The sequence below is a fragment of the Motacilla alba genome, chromosome 3 (assembly GCF_015832195.1).
Source record: "Motacilla alba alba isolate MOTALB_02 chromosome 3, Motacilla_alba_V1.0_pri, whole genome shotgun sequence".
In the NCBI taxonomy this organism is placed as follows: Eukaryota; Metazoa; Chordata; class Aves; order Passeriformes; family Motacillidae; genus Motacilla; species Motacilla alba.
In genome coordinates, this window is record NC_052018.1 from 55,572,800 (window position 1) to 55,585,649 (window position 12,850).

Consider the following 12,850-nt stretch of genomic DNA (forward strand, 5'->3'; position numbering starts at 1 on the left):
ACTGTTCTTTCTCTTCCTTCTTCAGACAAAATTGCTCAGTACAGTCTCAAACTGAACTTTTGTTGAATGTGCTATGCAGCCCAGCAATCAACAGGAAAACCCAAAAAATAGGATGAGTGAGCTATCTGATATGGTTCAATCTGCAGTGAAGTCATGCATAGCCAATGTCTTTTTTTATTGAAATTGCTGCACATAACCTCTAAGATCTAAATACCTCCAAGTAACATCTGAATCTCAGTTCCTTAAAATAGAAGAAGACAATTTCAGAGGATTATTGATTTTCTAAAAGGGCCATCATCAGTGCCCCTTTGCTGTGAAATGTCTTCCTTACAGCTACCAAAAGAGCCAATCTGGGATCTTTAAATAGAATACAACAGTTTGAGAAAGCTATGGGCTTACTAAAATGACCTACACAGAGCTGGAACACTCATATCTCAAATTTTCCATCATGTGTATTACAGCCTGTAGTGCTGGCTTTTGCTCTCCTTTAGTAGAAAGTAGTGACCACCTCTGAAGAAGTTGGTTGAGTGTTTTATCATTAGTGCAGTGGTGGGAATGTGTGTAGAGTAAATACTCTCTCAGTTCCTTTTAAGATCCTGCTAGGTGCAGCGCACCCCATCTCCTGTGGGGTTTCACCCCTGGATTGGGATGACCCCGAAAGATGGAAAAGTCCCTCCTCCAACCCGTGCCTTCGAAGAAAGACTCAGTAGTCTTCTGTTGTCTGTTCTCAAGGTTGTTTATTGTTGGTTATCTACAAGATTCTTCTCCCTGAACTGCTGTGGCCCGTTCAGCAGCTCAGACAAAGGCACTCTCTCTCCCAGGGGGCTGGTGCTATCTTTTATATCATATATTACGTACTACATGTTTATGCTTTTTCCCCAATACCTACTATCTATATTGAATGGTGACTTTCTACTCTAAACCAATCTGTAAGTGCCAACATCACCAAAGACATGGAGGTTAGGAAGGAGAAAGAAAGAGGACAGGGCACACCCAAGTCCCTCCATCTTAGAACTCCTTACCCCCATGTACAAAACTTGGACCCCTGCGTACAAGGCTTAAAACCCCCCTGTACAGCACTCAAAAATCCTTCCTTTTACTTCGTGATTATCTCTACTATGCTATCTAACTTGTGTGTGTGTGGCTTGTAATTCTTCATACAGAGTTAGTAACTTGCTCCACGGGCTAAGATCAAAACCCCACGTGTGTCTTTGGCTGCATGCCAGGGTCTCAGAGCCCCCTGCCAGCAGCTCTGGCCATCCAGGGCACCCAGAGGAGAATCCTGGGTTCCGACAATCTCCCAGACAGGGGGTCTCCATAGGACATGGTGTGTAATTTCATAGCTCTTGTACAAATGTAAAGATTTGACCTTAAGCTTTGTAGCTGGAAAATTCTAGTCTAAAGGACTTGCAATAAATTCCTCCACCTGCTTCATCCTATTTCTATGTATCTTTTGCTTTTATGTTTTCCTGCTTTTAGTTATATTGATCTGTTTTCTATCTATTCAGCTGCTCATGTAGGACACACCTATATGATCAGCTTTAGAAGCAGTATCTCTGTAAGCAACTTAAACCATTTTAGAGGTGCATATGGAGAGAAAAGAAATCACTGTCTTCTCCAACTGTAGCATCTTTGTCCAAATCAGTCAGCTGTAGAGAACTATTTAAAAAAGGATAATTTTCAGAAAGTTCAGAAGTCAATAAAAAGAAGATATTTTGTCTCTTATCTTTGACATTAACAATGTATATTTACTTCACTCTAGGATTGTCCTAATACAAAAAAAAAATGTACTTTCTTTCAATTTATTGATCTTGCTATCCTTTGTTTCTTTTTTCATTTATGACAAATTTGCAGGTATTAATCTCATAATAAAGTGAAAAATACCAATAGTTCATTATATTCGAAATATTCCATTTCATAAGTTTTTTCTGTTCAAACTTTTTTTCATTGAGATCCCAAAGTACAGTTTTTAGTGATTGTTGATGAAGTAGAGGAATTGTAAAATATTGACAGAAAATGTCAAAATACAAATAGAAAAGAGTTGAATAGTTGAATGTGACAGTCTTTGGGTCAATAGTTCCCTGCAGAACAATTAATTAATAACAGGTGTTGAAAGTAATCCCTAAACTGCACAAGGGTTCTGCAGGTACAACCAATACAGCCCTTCTCCAGAGCTTCCAATTCCCTTTGCTGTTGTTTGCAGTGAGTAAACACAAGTCATCTGGGAATAATCTAACCAAAACAAGCAAGGTGTTACCAGGACTTGTTAATTCACATTTCAGAAGAAAAATTAGAAACTTGGGCTATTTTAAGCTGATAGACAAGGAAGAGAGAGGGGAAGGTAAGATGAAGTGCTTCACAGCACTGGCAGAGCAAAATAAATGAAGAATTCGTATACTGAAATACAAGCTACCAAGTAGTCCAGCCTGTGGAAAGCACCAAATGGCCTTCAACCACCTGGATATGGCCCATCCAAAGCTGCCTTTTCACACTGAGCAATATTTTAGTGGTAGAAAAAGGGTTGAGATGGCTTAACAGGCCTGGGCAAGGGGTAGGAGAGATCAAGGCAGGTTGAAGCAGACCTCCACATCCCCCATATTCTGCTGGTTCCAGGCACCAGCACAGCCCTGGCCTGCAGCCAGACTGCCAGTCCCAGGCTGTGCAGATACCACTCGCTACCTGCAATTTCCACCAAAAGAAGCAGAAATGGCCAATAGAATTGCCTGTAATTCCTTCCTTGCTTGTCCAGTGGTGAATCTGCAGGATTAGAGGTGATGTTCTGGTCCAGGGATGCTCCATAGACTTGAAACATAATTTTCAAACTCTGCAGAAACACATTTTCTTCCTTTCTGAGTGTGCATGTTGCATTGCTGGTCATGTTGCTTGAATGAGATACTGATTTCTGCTAAATTGTCACAGCGAGAAATAAAAATCACTATCACTATTGTTATGGGCTGACAAAAAAAAATAAAAATTATCAGCCCATAAAATTAGAAAAGCCAGATGCACCAGAATATTTTGCATCACCAAAGTGTCGTCTTCCATCTGTACTCACAGACTAAAATAGCTGCACAGCAGCCCCCAGCCATCACTGTGGTGTCCTGTCTGTGGGAAAGGGGTGCAGTGCAGTAACCACTGGGGAGACATAGCTGAAGCTTTGCCCATGCAATCTTTGACAAATAATATAGGGTTTTTATTTATATTTCATTTATTCCCTTTTTGAAAAAATCTAACCTCTAATTTCCCTGAGGGAATGTACCCACCTTCCTAAATGATAACTTATTTTCACAAGGAGTGCAGTGTAGCACATGGAAAGGCAGGCAGTTTTTCCAAAAGTAGGCCATCATACCATAAATCGACACACATTTAAAATATTTTTCAGCTACAGGATGAAAAATTACTTTTATTAAATCAGGCTGAGATTGGTCTACCATGTCTGCAGTCCTGTGAGTAGGTAAAAATGATGGGAGTGTTTTCAGTTGGAAAAAGTTTTAGCTCTGTTCTCCTCCCCTAGCTCATTTGGAAAGATTGGTGTAACTAGGGTGCTAATTTTCAGACAATGATATCTAAATAACTACCTCCTGTGATTTAAGCATGAGTGCTTCCACTGACTCGTGGATACAATGGTTCTCCAATGTCTTGGCCATGTGACTTGTGACAATGTACACACAGCAGAGAATCTGGATAATGTATCCTGTGCATGTTTCAGTGTGCTGGGTCATTTCCCAGAATCTGGCACAACATTTCTTAGGTTATTGTATTATCTTGCTGGATCTAAGTCCACTCATAGGTTACTATATGTGACAGTAAATGCAAATACTGAAAAGATAAAGGAACCTATATAAATATTTGCAAAGTTTTTTGAAAGGAATCCCAGGAGTTGCTAACTAATTTATAAAGAATAGGACAGGAAGGCAGTAGAGTACACTGAAAATAGTAATCTGACCTGCAGGCAGAGCTGAAATAATCCATCCAGAAGGTGTCACTGCACAAGTCTTAGGTGCTGAGAAGTTAGCAAACATATCAACTATTGGAGAAAAGTAGTCAAGCGCAACAAAAACAAACAAACAAAAACCCCAAAAAACCCCAAAACACCAATGAACCAACAACAACAGCAAAAAAGCCAAACCAAAATTGTACAAGCCAGCTAGTATTTAACCCTGAGAAAACTAAGCTAAAGGTGAACAAGAATAAAATTGAAAAGCTATCTAAGAAAATTACTTATTTCAAAGGGATGGTGGTTCTGGTGATCTAAGGAAACAGGTGAAAGATGGTATAATTAGAGTCAAGATAGAGAAATCCAAGAGGAAGGTGAGGTGCTACATACAACTGCATCACAAGATGTGCATGGTTTGTAGGAGGGAGCCCCAAAGTACTGGCATGATTTCATGGAGCTGGCTGTGCTGGGGGCCACAGCATGACACTGGGGAAATTCAGTTTTGGCCATGGAGCAGACCAGAATTCACTCTCTTGCTGGGAGAGTGCATTTCTAGAGATGATGGATGGAAGCACTCACAGACATATTTCCCACCATTTTGGACAGGATGGCTCCACACCTGTACATGCACATAGCACAGGGAAAAGCCTGTGCTTTGCATTTCTAGGCCTGAAATCTTAACAAAGTCAGACCAATACTACACCAGCTGTGAGCTCCAGAGCCTGTATGAAGTCATGATTTGAGGTATTCAACAAAGTATTGCAACACAGTCAGTCCTGAGGAAAAAAAAACAGATTAAAAAAATACTTACACATTGAAGAAAAAGATTTGTTGGGGAAAGTGTTCTAGGGAAAAAAGATGTCCTTTAGTACACAACCCCTTCTTTGAGTCTTTTTTCTCCATCCTGCATTTTGGTGGAAATGGGTAATTAAAAATAAAATGGGTAATTAAAAATAAAAGAGAAAACATTCTTCCTGTCTTACAAGAAAAACCAGAAAGTTCTTGGTTTATATACAGCTAAAAAGACTCATGGCTGTCTTTTGAGAAACTGCACATCCTTGCTAATGCCAGTGCTTGCTGTAATGCTTCAGCACTGTTGCTGCTGCAGCCATTAAGGCTGACACACAATTGATCCAGAAGATAATTTGATTAGGTTCTGTAAACAGAACAACAGATAAATTACAGTAATATATTACTGTTATAGCTGTATATGGCCTTTTGTCAAGAATTTCTTGGAACAGTTACTTTCATTTACCTAATTTTCACTAAAGCTGATTAAAATGTTGTAGGGTTTTTTTGTTAAAAAGCATTGTAGCTGAAAAATGGATGCTATTAATCACTAATTTACCTGAACTTATCTGACTTCTTTGGCATATTTTAGTTTTGAGTAGAAAAATTAATGGCTGTAAACCAAAATTTTTAATTTAAATCTTGAAGAATTAATTTTGAAACTTTATGCTAAAAGATCAACACAGAGCTTGCAAAAATGAAACCAATCTATTTCTTGAAGTTTTTTAATGGTGTTTTTGCAATGACACTTTTTGTTAAAGCTGTTTTTGCCTGCGGACTCCACAAGAGGGTAGGAAATCCTTCCTCAATGTGTAGGCTGTAATGGAAAGGATTAAAAGAATAAAATAGAGTTTAACTATTCGAACCACAAGCAGGCACTGCAGAAATACCTGAGAGTTCCTGATCTGCAAATCATTTGAGGGTAAAAATATAGCACTTTTCTGAATAAAAATCACTGTCTCTGAAGAGAACTCTGAATTTTGCTGTTTGAGGCATTGCAACAGGGAGGCTGAGGACAGATTTCCTGGGTGGGATACTCTTAATCACATCTAGCTGTCCTGTATGTTCAAATTTGACACAAGAAAAGAAAAGGACCATGGAAGTGCTCCTAGACTGAGGCCCTTGCCTGGATGTGGAAGCTTGAACGTCTTCCTGAAACCAGAATTGTCCTTCCTCTCATGGCAATGTCAACTCTTGCTGGAATCAAGACATCCTAACTATTCGGGCTGATTCCCTGAGGAACAAGAACACTGTCTGTATTTGATATAGACCAGAATTCATGCTAAAACAGTCCACTGTGTAGTGTGGAAAAATAGATTAATGCATGATAATGTTTTTGGGGGGAAAAACCCCAACCCCCTCAAAAAACCCCACCAAAACAAAAAAAAAAACAAACCCAAAAGACACAGACACTTTTGTTTCCCTGTGTACCAGCAGGTGTGGTCCACAGGGAAAAAAAAATCCCTTTTATTTTGATGCACTAGGTTTTGTGCCAAGCAGTGGGGTATTTTTTAGCAGCAAGTTTAGCACCAGCATCAAGCTTAACAGCAGGGAGAACAGCATGGCATGCCACAAAGTCACTCAAGAGCCAAATTACACCATCTGACAGATCTGTAAGAGCCCTTGGCCAGAAGAATTACTAAAGACCTACTGACAGGTTGCAAGTTGTTTAGCAAAACTAGCTAAGTAGATACTTATTTAACATCCAAGGGCATACATTGAACACATAGCAGGACATGACACTGAAACTTCACAGACAGGTCAATATTATTCCCTGAAGATGTGCTGTCTAGGACAAAAGTTGTCACTGTAGGAAATGTAATGTACAGGGTTGACTCTAAATTATTTATGCTGTGTGTTAATGAAGTAATTTTATCATTACTTAAATGTCTCCAATTGCATTGTATGTCAGCAGCTAGACATTTAATACTTACAAGAGCTTTCAGAAATACATAATGTTTCTTTAGAGACTTGGACACCTAACATTTATGTAGCACATTCAACTAACACAACATTTATGTAGCACATGCAGAAGGGACTTAAATTCTGCAAAATAGTTGACTATTGTGGAAAATACTGCTGACAGCAAACATTGTGAAGACACTTAAAAAGGACCTGTAGTTGTCTCTGAGACTAGGGTTATAATTTCTTGTGCTCCATCATTTGACTCATGGTCTCACTGCTGGGAGGATATTAGGGACCATACATAATTTGTTAGCTTTCAATAAAAACCCATCATGGACTACTTTTAACACAAAGACAAATCGGGCAGCAAATTTCTCTGAAGAAGTCAGGTTGAGCTGTATGCAGACAATATCTGGCACAGCTGGCTGCAACACCATCTCTGTTGCAGAGAGTTCACCTTTCCCTGCCATTGCTGACACCCTACAGGCCCTATGTATCATCCCGAAACACTGTGTATCTTACATGGCTTAGCCCCAAAAGGAGAACCAGAAAGCTCCTGTTGACATCTCAGGTGTCACCCCAGCCACTAAAGTGTGTGAAAGGTGTTGTATGCAAAGGTTGCCCTCTGCTTCCCCAGAGAGCTGGCCCCCAGGAATGCACTGCAGGAGCAAAACCAGATTAAAACAAGTTTAGAAGCACCTGAGGCAACAGCACAGGCTCTGAAAGTCAGGGCTAGGCTGGGTTGGAGATCCAGCTTTCCAGAACTGAGTCTCTGGCTGCAATCAACCTGCTGCTCAGTTTTCTTGCTCTCCCCAAGCACTGCTCTGGCTGCCCTTGTGTTTAATCCAGGGGTCTCCCTAGGCATGCATGGAGCAATGGTACGGGATGACACATTATCCACCTTGCAGCTGCCTTAAAGACTTTATTGCATCCAGCTCTGCTCTGTTCCCTGGTCTGGCTGTTCAGCTAGTGACAACTGTGCACAAAGAGAGAACTTGTGTCAAATTAATGACTGTAGGGTTTATGTTTCTATTTGGAAAGGTGAGAGCCTTACACAACACTTCAGACAAGTCTGTGACCTTCCAGATCCTTGCTGTCTTAAGTGTGGTAGGGTTGATGTGAAACTTGAATTCTCCAGATCCAAAATAGCAAGAGCTCACATTATCACAGATCCTTTAAAAATTTTCAGCAAACAAAACAAGCAGCCATCACTGGCATGGCATGCTAGTGCAGATGCCATAGGCCAACAAGTGGATAAACATGGATAGCTTTTTGGTAGTCACTCTTTAATAAGGGTAGTGTACACTGTAGGCATAGTGCAAAAGGTAAGTCAGGGGTACAATTCAGAATAAAAACACTGCAATGCCTGCATTCAGTAAAGACAACTCAGTTAAGCTTATTTTAAACATGTAACTGATGTGAATGCTGACAGTGCCTCTTTCTGATTTCAGAGGGAGGTCAGCATGGCAAGGACTTAAGTCAGAGGTTCCAGTTCAGTGTGAAGGTGCGGTGAGCTGTCAGCAAGCATATTTTATAACATCTGGAGCCTGACATCTAAACAAAGACCACACAAGCACAGAGCTGAGTGGGAGCCATGCTTCGGTTCCTGAGTACTCCTTCCCAAGTACAAACCACACAGAAGATAAAGGGTGAAATCCTGATTCTATTGTTTTCAGGGGTAAAGATCGACTTCAAGACAAAATTACACTCCCATTCTGTTTGCTTGGGGATCGCAGGAGACTGTACATCTGCTAATGTCCCTTTGCAAATTGAGCCTGGGATACATCCAATTTAGGGTTATTAAGAGTGAACCCAAAGAAAGAGTAGCTGCATAAATACAAGACTAAGTGAAATACTGAGTTTATGGACTGTATGTAAATGATTTCTGAAATTAAAAAGAATTCTACAGGACTGACTCATAAAATTCATATTGCACTCTGAAACATGAATATTCAGCAATCCACTTTTTCTTCTTCGTTTCTAGAGATAGTCTCACTTGTAGAATCTACTACTGTGACTGATCTTCAGATAAAATTTTTATTGTACAAAAACATGGATTAAATATTTTGCATTTTAAGATATACTTAAATTTTTTCCAAAATCATGGATAGAAAAAACCTTTTATTAATGGATTGCAGAAAGAATTTAGATATCCAAGTCAGTTTAGAGAATCAAACAGAGGCAAAGGACTGGAAAAAATTTAAAATGGATCAATTAAGATTGCAACAAAACAAGGAAACCAACATATTAAGAAACCCAGCATAACAATACTCAAAGTCTTAGCAGCTCTCCTATCTTTATTCTTAGAAAGCTCATGTTTCTTAGTATTTTTTGAGAGCCTGTGTGCCTGACTCAACTCTAATGTGTGCCTTTGGGCGACAGTAAAAATTTTAACATAAATGCCTATCATAATGCAAGCAGGAGCAAATAAACTGACTGTAAATAAAAAAGTCCCCCACAGTTAGTTGAATACAATCAGGCACCAGCCCAAGCACTTAATCAGCATTTCATAGCCCTCAATTCCAGAAGCATAAGCTTCTGAGAAAACCACACCAAAAGCAAAAGCAGTGGGCACTGACCAGCACACAGCCACGATTTGTTTTACGGCTGTGACAGTCATGGTGCTGGAATAATGCAGAGGGTGGCAGATTGCATAAAACCAATCCACGGCAATGGAACAAAGATGGAAAATGGAAGCTAAACTGAGCATCAAGTCAAAACTGTAATGAACCTTGCAGAAAATACTCCCAAAACCCAGCAGTTCTCTACAGATGTCACCATGTTGTAGGGCATAATGGCAAAGCCCAGCAGAAAATCTGTTACAGCCATGGACAAGATGAGGAAATTGGTTGGAGAATGGAGCTGCTTGAAATAGGAGATGGAAAGTGGCCAGATGGCCAGATTCCCAAAGACAGTGAGAATGAAGACTGCTGTTATGAATAAATACACTACCCCTCATATCCCTGCTGATCTAAAGTTCTCAGGACAGGATCTGTTTCCAAACTCAGAGCGATCAGTCAAATCCTTTGAGATATTTGGAGAAAGCATAGTCAATCCTTTCTGAGACTTTTCGGTCAGAAGTGCAGTCCCATCAGCAAATTTAATTTTCACAAGTTTCCAAAATATTGCAAATCCTAACATGAGAATACAAGGTAAAGTAAGTCAAGAGCATGAACTCCATAACTAAATGAAGTGCAATAATTCAGAGTCAAATTTTCTCTTTTTTAAATAGGGACCAACTACAACAAATTATTCTTCTCTTTTAAAACTAATTGCAAATAATATTTAAAACAAAGTAGTTGAAAGTTGAAAGACTTAAATTGAAAACTTATTTGCTTCTTAAATTGACTAAATTATTTGATAATAGACATTTTATTTTGTATCTGGAGCATTTTGTAAAATATGGTTCTTGTATTTTTTATATATCATAATAATAGTAAGTTTAAAGCAATAGAAGAAAAACATGCATAGGCAAAGAAACCTCTCAGGTCACTTCAGTATATAAATATTATATACAACTTATACATCTCTTAGAATATCAGTATTTTTCCTATGGGAGAAATGTTATGTGAGCTGGTATATCTCAGCTTTCTTGAAGGTTTCAGTTAATGAGCTACTGACCCAGATGCTCATCTTAAGAGTCACAAACCAGTAGCCAAATACCACTTACCAAATTATTTATGCTGCTAAAATCACCTCCTGTGCATCACAAAGTACCAGCAACGAATGCATCTGATGGAAATCAGTCATAAAATTGGTATGATAAGCAATATTCTTTCCTTTCCCTACATATACACCTGTTTTCTATCATTATAATCCCACTGACTAAAAGGGTGTGGAGACAGGTTGAGGTTTATGTCCTATAATAATAGACTGTGGTCCAGCTTCAGTAGTTATTAATGAATACACTGGTGAATAGTTTCAAGGGGCAAAGTTTTCTCAAAGAATTGTTTTCTCCTGTTGGTAACTGAGGAAGTCCAAAGGATATGGGATGCACTCTCTGTTCAGTGTTCTTTCTCTAACTGACAGATAGCTTTTAGTCTGTATGCTAGGACACCCAGTGTTTAAGGAAATTGACTTTTCCTATACCTATGGAAAATAAGACATCTAGGAACAGGCTGTGGAAGTTCCCACTGTCTAAATTACCTGTGGATCCAGTCTCTTAAGAAATTAATTTGTTTTACAAAGGCTGTTGCATAACCATTTCACAGAAACATTTTCAATTACCCATGCAGCTAGTTGGATTTGAAGTAGCAGCATGAAGTTGAAAAGATCTTATTAAAAAGCCTACAAAGTAGGAAATTAAATGTACCTGGTTACGCAAAACCACACAACATTGTGCAAGACTCAGTAAATATTATGGGAATTGAATTTCATAGAATCACAGAATTGTTGATGTTGAAAGGGTACATTCTGCCCCATCATCCAGATCATTAAAGAAGATGTTGAAGAGGACTGGACCTAGCACTAACCCTTAGGGTAGATCACTAGTTGCTGGCCTTCAACTAGACTTCATGCCAATGATCAGCACCCTCTGGGCCTGGCTGCTTTCCAATCCACTTCACTGTCCTCTCATCCAGCCCATACTTCATTATTTTCTTCGTGCAAATCTTATGAGACAGTGTTGAAAGCCCTCCGGAAGACAAGGTAGATAATAACAACGGCTCTTCCTTTGTCTACCAGGCCAGTCACTTTATCATAGAAGTTAAAACTTTAGTCTTTGTCTAATGAAAACAGATTAGTCAAAAAGTGCTTACAGGCAGACACAGTCTTTTTCTGAATTGTCTTCAAGTGCAATGTGTGGATATAGCACCATAGATAATGAAGATGATCAGAAAATCTGCAGAAACAGAAGAATTTCATAGAACACCATGTCTAAATGTTTGACTGCATCCAGTATTTTCTCCCTTGTTGAATGGATATTAATGCCTTGTAGAGGACAGAGAGTGCACGGTGTGCACTGCCTAGATGAGTTAATGATTTAAGAAAAGCCATACACTTTGCAGTATTTACACATTTTGACAACTCATTTTTCTCTTTGAAGACTACACTAATGTATTTTTTTATCTATTTTTTTATTTAAAACACTCCGTTTTGGAGTTACTCTTTCCTTTCTGACATTTCCAGAAGGGTCCTGTTTGGACAGTTGGTACTTCCCCTCTCTTTCCATCCTCCTTTCCCATCTTTCTGTCTCTGGTATCTGAGGGACCATGAGATTTTGACACAGGAGGCATCACCATGCATGAGGTGCTACATCAAAACATGAGGCACTAGGCAGGATACAGGAAGCAGTTCAGGACTCTGAAAGTTGCTGTCAGTTTTGTACAAAGCGTGGAAAGAAGGTGACATTGCAAATGGTCCTCACTGGTGACAAAAGGAACAGTTGTAAGTTTACTGGTGAAACAGAGCCTTTCTGGAATAATTGCTTTGCACAAGTTTTCAGGAAGTGAAAATATTTGAAATCACCCACAGGGGAATAATTTGTTTTGCAAAAGGTAGCCATCTGGAAAGTGTTTAACATGGTCACTAATTAAATGTGTTGATAGGGAATTTGACAATACCCTTTGCACTTCATTTGCATTACGATTCTTTGAGATTGCAGTAAGGTATATTCTACTCCACCAGACCTAACTCAATCTGATTGGACAACAGCATTGGCCATTTTTCTTATGCTTTCCTAATTTATTCATGTCTTGGGTTCAAATAGAGTCCCTGTGGCCTCATTAACACATCTTATTTTCACATCACCCTCACACTGGGAAATAGCCTTACGCAGTCTGTGATTAGAGCTAATGAGAGAAAGTAACCTGGGACTTCATTACAGTCACTGTGCCAGACAAGGCTCTCTGTAAATAGAAGGCAAGGAGGCTCTTTGGGACAGTGCCACCTTTAGGTAATAGGACACCAGAAGAAAAAGGTATTTCTGAAATTTTCTGAGTTGGGCCATGCACAAAACTGGCATATATTTTAGTTTATTAATAACAAAGACAGCCTTCTAGGGGTAGGTGAAGCATATCAGCAATCTGTATGTGGAAACACCTTCTTCTGCAGAGAACAAATATTGGTGACACCTTGGCTAGACTGGATTGCCCAGAGAGTTTTTAATCTGTAAACTGTAAATTTCTTTTGCTATTTCCCCTTACACTAAATAGATTAGAGTGGTTTTATCCAGCCACAATGTTTTGATGCCCTCTCTACTGGTTTTGGCTGGGAAAGGGG

General features: G+C 39.3%; 1 pseudogene; it reads right to left on the minus strand.

The window, feature by feature from the left end:
- Positions 1 to 8,639: 8,639 nt before the first annotated feature.
- On the minus strand, positions 8,640 to 9,833 carry LOC119699110 (annotated as a pseudogene).
- Positions 9,834 to 12,850: the final 3,017 nt, after the last annotated feature.